Source organism: Bos indicus, chromosome X (assembly GCF_029378745.1).
Source record: "Bos indicus isolate NIAB-ARS_2022 breed Sahiwal x Tharparkar chromosome X, NIAB-ARS_B.indTharparkar_mat_pri_1.0, whole genome shotgun sequence".
Taxonomy (NCBI): domain Eukaryota; kingdom Metazoa; phylum Chordata; class Mammalia; order Artiodactyla; family Bovidae; genus Bos; species Bos indicus.
In genome coordinates this window covers 126,949,501-126,958,922 of record NC_091789.1, presented here as the reverse complement: position 1 = coordinate 126,958,922, position 9,422 = coordinate 126,949,501, and the positions used below count along the sequence as shown (strand labels likewise).

Sequence of the window (9,422 nt, the reverse complement as noted above, 5' to 3'; positions counted from 1 at the left end):
GCAGATAAAGAAGCTGGAATAAAGAAGCTCAGACTCAAAGCTCATAAATGATAGGAGCTGGACTGAACCCCGGCACTGAATTCCTCCAGAGCCCATACTGTGCCACTCCTCCAGGATGAGGCTAACCTTGGGTCACTTCCTCTTTCTGAACATTAGTCCAAAAGGTATTTCACATGTGAAATAGCAGAATTTCATACCCCAAACACAGTTTTGGAATAAAAAGCCCCAGAAATAAGTAACAAAAAATGAAAATAAAAGTGAAGTACGAATAAGGAAGGAGACTGCATTCAGTGACAATTTATCTACAAAGGAAATGTCAGTAAACTGCAATAGATCAGGGGTGCAGAAAATCATTTAATTCAGCCCCTTCCTTTCAGAGAGTAAATCTGTTAAGAGTGAAGGTTCTACAAGAGGCTGTGTCTGGTCAGTGAAGAGAAGGAAGAGGTCAGCGTGTTTTCTCTGATAGCACACCACCTATGCTGGGGCCCCTCCCGGACTGTAGCCTCCCTATCACTCCTGGGACTCAGTCCACTCTCTGTGAGATTTGTTGCAGGCAGACTAAGACTTTTCAAAGACGTGGCTTTTACCAAGAACTCTTTCATAGAAGAGACAGGAGTCAAGGTAAAGACAGATGAATGAGGAACTGAAGTCACAGAGAGACTGGCCTGTGTCGGCTCTCAGAAGGCCAAGAGAGGGTTGCCAGGCTGCATGTTCCCTCACTTCTTTTCAGGGCTTGCAAGGACATGGTCTTTGGTCTACATGGGTCACCTTAGGTTGAAAGAAAGAGGAAATCCAGAGTCCCCCAGGAGTCAAGGTGAGGTACCTGAGTGAGGGCATACCCCTACACTGAACACAGAGAGCCCCAAGAAGCCTGAATCCTGATGTCATCCCTGAAGGCACAGGTAAGAGTAGCCTCATGTGGCATTCCCAGACTTTCCCTCTCTGGCACCACAGGGAGTGAGGACCTTGGCCTGAGGAGAGCTCCCTTATGTAAACAGAGAAAGGAGCCCCAAATGCTTCCAGGAGTCCAGCTTTGGACTTACAAAACCCCCTGATCTCAGAACTCTGAGGAAACCACACAGAACCCTGCCCTTCCTGGCATCCCTGGGATACCTGCTTATTGTTGACATGACATGCCCATTTCCTTCTATGATGTCACAAGAGGGGTTGGGACATGGTCCAAGGGGTATAGCCTAGGGCCAGCAGTGGGATTATTTCCAGGTTTTCCAGAAACCAACTGAATACCCTGAAGACGAAGGGAACCACACAGCCCATAACCATATGATTCATCTCATCCACCCTCGCCTCAGAAAACCAAGGACAGCTATGGACGGATGAGGAGAATCTTACTTTCTCCTAGGGGTCTCACAGGGATGCTTGCCCTACTGTAAGAAAGTATTGTAGTAGAGGGGGTGGACCTAAGTGGAAGGGAGTGTAGAATTTCAGGCCACAACAGAGGTCAAAGCAAGGACTGAGGGATCATCTACCAATAAAAAGAAGTGATAATGAAACCAGCCCTGTTCGTTATAGCCCTTGAAGAACCAGGGCAGAGCTATCAAGCTGAAGTTCCATCAACATTTATTTACACCAGGTGTGTAGGAGGTGAACCCCTTAGTATGAAGGTGCAAATACTATTCCAAGAAAGGGGTGGGGACACCAGGCCCTATGGGGAACCAAAGGAAGCTCTCTTAATTCGTGTTGAGGACTCCAGAGGCCAGGACAGAAAACTTCCCACTTAGCACTCAGTACTGGGTGATAACTACTGACTGGGGTGATAAGCTGAGGACCTCTTCACTTCTCAGAAATCCCAGGGAAATTTGTGATGACAAATACAGGACAGCAGAGGGAATGGGTCTTATGACTGGCCACTAGTTGGGTGGTGGTCTTGAATGTGAAATAACAGATGCCTCTGTGTAGGAGACTACCAGCCCCTTCTGTCACCCCAGCGTGCCTGAGGCAGGGGTAGCAGGATGGAGCCTAAAGATCACTCTAATTTCCTTCAATATGTTTCCCAAAGGACAGCTGATTAGGAGAATAGGAACCCTGGGGGTTTTCAGAACAGTGCCCCCCAAAAAACCACAAATGTAGCCTTCGTGATAACCAAGGTGGTATTTCCCTTTTGCCAATGCACACTCAACCTTCATCTTCCTGTGGGCCCTTATCACCTGCCCTCCTACTCACACTTGTAATCATTGTCCCCCAGTGCAGGCATCATGCCTCAGGGTCAGAATCATAAGCTCTGCATCCATGAGAAACGCCACCAGGCCCAATATGAGCCCCAGAGTCACAGGGGAGTTCAGCCCGCTGCAGTAATGGAAGAGCTTCCCTCTACTTCTTCTCTTTTAGAAGATAATTCACAGAGCTCATCAGCTACTGGGTCAAATAGCACTTCCCAGGGGTCTTTGGAAGCCCCATCTACTACCAGCACTTTTTCAACTACTTCTGACACAACATCTGATGAAAAAGATACCAGTCAAAATGAGGAAGATCCACGTTCCTCCAATGTCTCATCTTCTACTTAGAACACCTACAGTGATACTCTGAACAGCATGACAAGTTTGTTGGAAGAGTTCCTTCTGCATAAATATAAAATGAAGCAGCCCATCATGAAGGAAACCATACTGAAGATTATCCACCCAAAATACCATAACCGATTTGCCGAGATTCTCAAGAGAGCCTCTGAACACATCGAGGCTGTCTTTGCAGTTGACTTGAAGGAAGTTGATTCAACCATCCACTCCTATGACCTTGTTAGCAAACTGAACCTGCCCAACAATGGGAGAGTGTAGGATGGTAGGGGCTTACCTAAGACCAGTCTCTTGATGACAGTTCTGGGTTTGATCGTCGTGAAGGGCAACTGTGCTGCTAAGGAAGACATCTGGAGATTCTTGAATATGATGCGAGTATATGCTGGGAGAAAACACTTCATCTACGGAGAGCCCAGGAAGCTCATCACCAAAGACTTTGTGACGATGAAGTACCTGGAGTACCGCCAGGTTGCCAACAGTGATCCTCCACGTTAGGAGTTCCTGTGGGGCCCACGAGCCCATGCGGAAACCAGTGAAATCAAAGTCTTGGAGTTTTTGGCAAAAGTCAATGATATAGTCCCCAGTGCCTTCTCATCACAATATGAAGAAGTTTTGTGAGATGAGGAGGAGAGAGCTCGAGCCACAGTTCCAGCCAGGCCTGGCACGACTCTCACTTCCAGACATGTTCCACGGCCATGTCCAGCAGCTTCTCCCACCCCTACTGAAGACCAAGACTTTTAAAAAATCATCCAGATAAGAAAATTTGACATCAAAATAGGGACTTTTGCCAAAATGGGAAGCAATCCCACAATAACACTGCTGGGACAATGGAATGAAAAAATAAAATGAAAAAAATTTCAAAACATGATCAACCATGATTGTTCTCCATCTTTTCTGTCTTCTGTTTTGTCAATTTAAATAATTTATACCTCGATATGCTTCTTCAAAATGCAGGAAGTATTACACCTTAACAAGTTTGACCTCTTACTGTCTTCATTTATTTTTTGAGTGTCTGCTCTTTGAAAGGCTCTATGCTAGTTCTGGTGAGGCTAAGATCAAGACCTAGCCTATGCCTAGACAACTTTTGAAACAAGTAGCTGCAATCACATAAGCAAGATCTTGAGATAGCCTTTAGGAATGACAGGAAAGTAGAAAGAGTATCCAGGAAGAAATCTCTACCTGGGGTAACATACTGATTTGTTAGGCTTTCCACAACAAAACCCCACAGAATGAGTGGCTCAAACAACGGAAATTTATTTTCTCAGAGTTCGAGAGGCTGCAAGTCAAAGATGAGGGCTGGTTTAACCTGAGGCCTCTCCTCTTGGCTGCCAGGTGGCCACCCTCTTCACTTGGCATTCCTTTTGAGTGCATATATCCCTGGTGTCTCCTTTTGTGTCTCAATAACTACTTATAGTCACACTGGGTTATGGCCCACCCTAAGAGAACAGCCCTAGGATTTCTTTGGAAGTAATGATGCTAAAGCTGAAACTCCAGCACTTTGGCCACCTCATGAGAAGAGTTGACTCATGGAAAAGGCTCTGATTTTGGGAGGGATTGGGGGCAGGGGGAGAAGGGGATGATAGAGGATGAGATGGCTGGATGGCATCACTGACTCAATGGACGTAAGTCTGAGTGAACTACTGGAGTTGGTGATGGACAGGGAGGCCTGGCGTGCTGCGATTCATGGGGTCACAAAGAGTCCGACACAATGGAGCGACTGAAGTGAACTGAACTTAATGACTTGATTTTAACTCAACCATCGCTTTAAAGACCTTATTTCTAACTACAGTTGCATTCTCAAGTACTCTGAGTTATGCCTTCAATATGCATATGTGGAGGGGGCACAATTTGGCCCCTAACAGACAGAAATCTACAGTGTCTCTGCTCTTATCTCAATGCAGGAGATTCCAGTGCACAGACTGGTATTCTATGCCCATCGTCTCCAGGGAGTTTCTGAGATGTAAGGGTGAGCTCCCTTGAGGTGTTTAGGGAAGAAGGACATTCCTCCCTTTACCCATTTTGAGTTTTTGTGGTTAGACTACCAGTAAACTTGACACAAGACAGGGTAACAGGAGAAAAAGAGACAAATTTTAATTCACGTGCACAAAAAGTATCATAGAAATGGGACCTAAGAAGTTGGCAAAGCAGGCAGCTTCTTTATTTTGTAGATAACGAAACAATTTGTGAGAAATCGACAGGACAAATCAACTTAGGTTTTAGGTACTCAACTAGTAAGGAATCTAAACAGAATCTGTACCCAGGGTAGTAAATGAAAGACTTAACAAGGTTTGTGTATACAGGCTTCTCTGCTTGAACTGCCTACTTCTGGTTAGAAGGGTTTCCCTCTGCCTCCAGATGCAGGCAGTACATCCTTCATATGAGATGCATTTCCTGCTCTCAAGGAGGCAGATATCGGGGGGTGGTGGAATGTCCCTCCTCTGTTGGCTGTTTCTTAAGTAACTTGAATTCAAAATAATCAATACACCACTGTGGTATATTTGGGGGCCGAGTGCCCTAAGCCTTGACAGGTCCCTCCTCTGAAACTTGCCTACAAGTCTCACCTGGTAAAAGCTGATCTGGTCACTGTGGAGAGAGAGAATGAATTAGTGGAATCCTCCATTTCATGGCAGCAGTTGCATCATTCTGAGAACAGGTCAGTTCATTTAAAGAGTGGTATCTCATTTCAATAAGTGGTGATGCAGGTGGGCTCCCAAAGCTAGGTCTAGGGTGCAAGTGGTATCAGGTAGTTATTAATAAGAGGCATTTCTATGGAAATAAAAGAAAAGCGGACGTTAATGATTGGAGCTTCTTATAAACCAGTTTGTGAGCCCAAGGGGTGTTCAGTCAAGAAGTCTTCTAGGTGTGAGGATCGAAGCAACTATTGCAGTTTGAAATGTCTCTATCACAGTTAGCAATATCTCTGGGTGATCAGGTTAACTTTCTGAGTGGCTTATATAGCAACAGGCATGAAATCTATTTGAACATAAGGTGTTGTAACAATTTCTCTGATCTTTGCATCAAGACATCCTGCTTCATGATGCAGGACTTCAGGAAAATGGCAATGTTAGTTCTCAGTGATTCAAGTCAAAAGAATGGGAGAGTCAGCAGATCAAGATGGCAGAGGTGTATCGCTCGGATCTTACCGTCCTCACACAGACACATCAAAAGGATGAGAGAAATTGGGAATTTTAGTAAGAAAGTTGCAGCTACATACGGGTGGACACTAGAAAAATTCAGGATCGAACCCAGTTTGCAGGTAAATAATAAAACTTCAAGGAAATGTAATACCACTAGAACCTAACACCCACACATGTGTAGTATACTTTCTATTGAACCATTTTTTTCTGTCTATCATCTCCCTCACTTCTATTGAAGACAGGTAAACTAAGACCTAATTTGTTTGCAAAGGAAATCTAAATTCAATAAAGTCGGCCTGATTATTTATTTAAGTACAGTAAGAATAACAATTTACCAATAGTTGCTTTTAAATCTGCTTTGCTGGAACGGTTCATAAGGAGTCTCCAGAAGGAAATTTTAATAGCCTCTTGAGGCTAGGAAGAAGGCACAGCAAAGACTTGTTGTCAAACCTAGAGATCTGGATAAACTCCTCTTCCTGAAGTCCCCCAAACATCCTAAAGTTCCTGTGCCTGCCAGAAGTGATCTTCCTTACTCACCTGATAAGGCTGATGGGAATTCTGTCAGCAAGGTCCCAGGCTGTTTTTCCAACGGGTTTTTATGGCTCCCTATGGTTAACCTTGTTTTCCTCAAGTAATGTGGCCATATCCAAGGCTACCTGTGTCTGTCAAATATGACAGTCCAGTCAAAGTCTCGGTAGTGTAATCACAGTCTCAACTTGTGTCCTGCTATAAGAACAGATTCTCACAAAACCTTTGAAAAATAACAATTTTCCTAAGAAAATAAGAATACTGACAGTTTCTAATTTCTGGAGTGATACTGTAGGCAGATAAAAATTAATGTTTCAATGCTAATGACAAAGATACAATTTATCAAATTGCTGTGTTTAAAAAATTCCTTATATCAAGAAAATGAAAGATTTTTAAAAGACAGTACTCTTTCAAAAAAATCAGGAAAATTATCATCATATTTGTAATTCAAGTGGAGAGTGAAAAAGTAGGCTTAAAGCTCAACATCCAGAAAACAAAGATCATGGCATCCAGTCCCATCATTTCATGGGAAATAGATGGGGAAACAGTGGAAACAGTGGCAGACTTTATTTTTCTGGGCTCCAAAATCACTGCAGATGGTGACTGCAGCCATGAAATTAAAAGACGCTTACTCCTTGGAAGAAAAGTTATGACCAACCTAGATAGCATATTGAAAAGCAGAGACATTACTACAAAGGTTTGTCTAGTAAAGGCTATGGTTTTTCCTATGGCCATGTACAGATGTGAGAGTTGGACTGTGAAGAAGGCTGAGCGCCGAAGAATTGATGCTTTTGAACTGTGGTGTTGGAGAAGACTCTTGAGAGTCCCTTGGACTGCAAGGACATCCAACCAGTCCATTCTGAAGGAGATCAGCCTTGGGATTTATTTGGAAGGAATGATGCTAAAGCTGAAACTCCAGTACTTTGGCCACCTCATGCGAAGAGTTGACTCATTGGAAAAGACTCTGATGCTGGGAGGGATTGGGGGCAGGAGGAGAAGGGGACGACAGAGGATGAGATGGCTGGATGGCATCACTGACTCGATGGACGTGAGTCTGAGTGAACTCCGGAAGTTGGTGATGGACAGGGAGGCCTGGCATGCTGTGATTCATGGGGTCGCTAAGATTCAGACACGACTGAGTGACTGATCTGATCTGATCTGATCTGAAGCCCCATGTTCGTAATTCTTATATTGCCAGAGTCCAGTTTTTGTATTGTTTCTGTCAATCCTCCCTGAAGTTTGTGGCTCATAGGGACAATGATAATTTCAAGAAGCCTTCAAGGTTTTGGTTAAAGCTCGTATAATTTGCCCAGGGAAATGTGTGCCTGGATCACACTTGATAAACCAAGCATAGAACACATTTTCTCACAGTCTCTTTGCCACCGTAAGGGAATCAGCCTTGCAGCAAGGACGACTTCAATTCATCCAGAGAATATAGGAATGACTAGAATATTTTGATGAGTCATCTGTTCTGTTCAGTCTCTTGGTCGCGTCTGACTCTTTGCAACTCCATGGACTTCAGCATGCCAGGCTTCCCTGAGCATCACCTATTCCCAGAGCTTGCTCAAACTCATTTCCATTGAGTAGGTGATGCCAACCGTTTTATCCTCTGTCATCCCCTTCTCTTCCTGCCTTCAATCTTTCCCAGCATCGCTGTATTTTCCAATGAGTCAGTTCTTCACATCAGGTTGCAAAAATACTGGAGTTTCAGCCTCAGCATTAGTCCTTCTAATGAATATTCAGGAATGATATGCTTTAGAATTGACTGGTTAGATCTCTTTGCAGTCCAAGGAACTCTCAGGAATCTTGCCCAGGTGGAACAAGATGGCAAGAGGAGTTGGTGGACGTGGAATACATCTCTCTCCACGGATATATCAGTAATACATCTTCAGACACAGAAGTGCATGCAGAATACCAGCTGAGAGTGGACAGGAGTACATCACCAGCAGAAAAGAATGTACAGACCCACGCAAAACACAAGGTCAAGCCCTGAGCCTTTACAGTGGGTCCACTGGCTCCAAGATCCTAGACTACCAGAGAACTAACCCTAGGATATCAAATACTGAGAACTGACACAAAGTAAACCACAGGAATACAAGACCCGGCATCACCGAACCATTGATAGCACCCTCTGCAGGACGCCTCATCTAAACTACAAAGAAAACAAAAATACAAACCTGCTCATCTGCAGACAGAATTACCACCTTACTCAGCCTTGCCCCTCAGAGGAAAAAGCAAACAAACAAACAAAAACTCAGCACAAATCTCACCCTATAAGAAGCTTACACAAACCACTGGACCAACCTTAGAGGGCATAAACAAAAAGGAAGAAAGAATTTAACCTTGAAGCCTGGGAAAAGGAGACCTCAAACATGGTAATTAAAATAATAATAATAATGAAAAAGAAAAGAAATACAACACAAATGAAGGAACAAACCAGAAACACAGAAGTCCAAATCAATGAAGAGGCAAGAGGCAAACTACCTGAAAATGAATTCATTGCTAAAGAGAATGCAGTGATAGTGATACTTTGGAAACTGTCTGGCAAATTCTTTTCAGCTACATATAGTCTTATCATATGATCTAACAAATGACCATTAAGGTATTTACTCAAAAGAGCCAAAACCTTAAGCCCATCCAAAAACCTTCAACCAAAATTTAATAGCAGAATAAGTCATAGCTGCCAAAAACCGAAATCACCAAAGATGACCTTCAGTAGACGAGTGGGTGAATAAACTATGGTAAGCTACATGGAATGCTATTCAGTCCTGGGAGAAAACATTTCAAACCATAACAAGTTATAGAGAAAATTCAATGTATATTGATTAGCAGAAGGAGCCAGTATAAAGAGCCTACATACTGTATGAGTCCATCAGTGTTACAGTCTGGAAAATGCAAATCTTTAGAAAGAGTAAAACGTTGAGTAGTTGTCAGGGGTTCCAAGTGAGGTTTTGAGGGATGAACAGATGGAGCATGGGAGATCCATAGGGCATTCACACTCCTCTGCAAGATACCATGTTGGCTGAGTTGATCCTATCATGCATCTGTCAAACACTAAAGAACTGTAAAACACAAAAAGTAAAATGTATTGTAAACAATGGACAATAGTTAATAATAACATATTGACATTAGTTGATCAACTGTGAAAAACGAACTTGTATCCATTGATCCAATACAAGATGTTAATAATAGAAGATACCAAGTGGAGGAAGAGAGTGGCTGTATGGGA

General features: G+C 43.4%; 1 pseudogene; it reads left to right on the top strand.

Moving 5' to 3' along the window:
• The first annotated feature begins 2,325 nt into the window (after positions 1–2,325).
• Positions 2,326–3,269, top strand: LOC109554921 (melanoma-associated antigen B5-like; annotated as a pseudogene).
• Positions 3,270–9,422: the final 6,153 nt, after the last annotated feature.